The sequence below is a fragment of the Acomys russatus genome, chromosome 2 (genome assembly GCF_903995435.1).
Source record: "Acomys russatus chromosome 2, mAcoRus1.1, whole genome shotgun sequence".
Lineage (NCBI taxonomy): Eukaryota > Metazoa > Chordata > Mammalia > Rodentia > Muridae > Acomys > Acomys russatus.
The window spans coordinates 48656917-48659634 of NC_067138.1; positions in this window are offsets into that span (position 1 = coordinate 48656917).

Below are 2718 nucleotides of genomic sequence, written 5' to 3' on the forward strand. Positions count from 1 at the left end.
TCCTTACTATTTCTTTGTTAGGGACTATGAACTGTAAAAATGGACCACAGAGAGTTGATCAGCAGACAGTTACCGTTGCTCTGGTTTTGTACTGATATGTAATTAGTCTTCATTAGCATAAGAGACTTGAGAAGGAAATACTATTAATTTAGTATGTAGGAAGTGCAGGCAAGCAACTTCCAAAATATAGAAATTACAGACAGATGGCGGCCTAGACAGTCCGCAAAATTTTTCTATAACACTGGAGCATCATCTTCAGCCTTTGGGCGCAGATACCTGTCAGACATATTTGTGGAGCAGGAACTATGAAGGACTTGCTTACCCTGCTTTGGCAGAGCTAAGTAGTCAACTCTGCCTGAGTGACGTCTTCAAGCTCCTACTGCTTTGACTCTCTGCTAACGATTGACATCACCTTGAACATCTTTTTCTGCTTGACTTGCTTTTACTGGGGGATTTTATCAAAGCAAGAAAAAAGGAAGTGAGAAAACAACATATAAATACACTCAGGGATAGAGATCATATGACCTTCCCATTAGATTCAGAAAACACTTTTGAAAAAGAAAAAAACCACCACCACCAACAAAAAAAACTCAACATTTCTTCATTATAAAATCTTGAGAAATTATTAAAGGTTAAAATGGCAAAGCTGTAATGAATATTTTAGTAAATGTAAAAAATTTGGGAGCATTTTCTCTTAAATAGAAGTGAAACAAGTATGGCTAGTCTTTCCACTCTTATTCAAAGCAGTTCTTGAAATTTCATTTAGAGAGATAAGAAAAGAATAAGAAACAAAAAGGATACAAACAGGCAAAAGAGAGGTTAAAAGTAATCCCCATTTGCAGAACCTGACAGATCTAATAATACACCTTTCTTTGAAGTAGCAGGACACAAAACCAACATACAAAAGTCAGTGCTTTTTCTATATGCCTATAATGAACTAACCAAAATAAAACTAGGAAAGGAAAGATATTACCATTTACAGTGATGGCTTTCTAAATATCTTTGAATCAACTAAACTAAAAGTAAATAATCTCTAAATCATAATGTTTAAGATGCCAAAGAAATAAAAATGAAAGATTAAAGGACCACCCACTCTCATGTACTGGCAGAATTACGACTATGACTACTACTACTACTAGCAATAACTAGTAATATTAATAATAACTACTACTACTACTAGTAGCAGCAGCAGTAATAATAATAATAATAATAATAATAATAATAATAATGCTTCAAATTATGCTACCCTATTGAAAAACTTGTTATAATAGAGGCAGAAACATAAACATTTTACTAGATGGAGTAGAACAGGAGATGCAAAAATAAATCTGCCCTTATAAAGCAATCAACTTTTTGGCAAAGGTCAATTTAAACACTACCTTTTTAAAAAACTGCTAGAAAAATTGTATTTTTCCACCTGTAGATGAATGAAATGAAATCCTTATCACTCACTTTGCTCTAAACACATCCAAGATTGCAATAAACTATCTGAAATGTTGAAGTTTCTAGAAAAGAACAGAGTGGAAAAATTTCAATATATAAGCATAAACAAGAACTTTCTGAAAAGTGTTCCTGTAACCACCAAAATAGAATAATAGAGTCCTAACAGTTTATGAAATTAAAAAGCTTTTGAAAAGCAAAAGAAATCATCACCAGAGTAAAGCGATCACATAAAAATTAGAAAACTCTGGTTGTCAACTATGGTTTAGTTGATTGTTTAATATCTGGAATACAAAATAACTACAAAAAAAAAAATAAATTCCAAGCTGCACAAATTTTTCATTAGCAAATGGAGTAAAAATTCAAAGAGTTCTTTAATGAAGAAACACAATTAGCCAATGACTGAAAAGTGTTCAAAACCCTAATTATCAGAAAAATACAAATTAAAGCTATTTAGAAGTCCCCTTAAAATCACCACCAGCAGCAGCAACAACAAGAACAGATGACAGGAAACAGGGCCTAAGAAGTGGAGAAAAGGGAGATTTTACACACAACTGGAGGGAATGTAAACTAATATACTCACCACTATGCAAGCTCTACAATGAACTAAAAATAGAATTATCTTATGACCCAGATATACCCCTTTGGCATCTACCCAAAGGAATCTATATTCTAATAAGAAATAATAGCATCTCCATGTTTATTGCTGTACTATTCACAATAGCTAAGACATGGAACAAACCTAGATGCCCATCAACAAATGAATATAGAAAATGTGGTATGTACGCACAATGGAATTTTATTCAGGCCCCCAAAACATGTAGTTATGATATTTACAGGAAAATATATCATCTACAAATCACCGTCTTAAGTAAAATAAGTGACTCAGAAAGACAAACACAAATGTTTCCTCTCATGTATATCCTAGATTTACTTTACCATGTATCATGCATAATTGTGTATGTTGTGGGTCATAGAACTTGACCAGGTGCTATATGTGGAGAAGAGTGGTTAAAATTGGTAGAAAGAAAAGAAGGTAGTGGGGTGCATGAAAGCACAAAGATACCTATTGGTTAGAGAAGAGGATCTTCCAGAGTTGGAAGCGACACAGAGTTTGACAAGGACAAGAAATAATGAATCCTGTCTGAAAACAAAAAACAAAAAACAAAAAACAAGGAAGCACATTACTTTGCATGATAACTTTTAAAACTATTTTTTTAAAAAAAATAGAGCTGTCTCAATTCTGTTCTCTCCTCAAAGATCATAGCTATCTGTTTC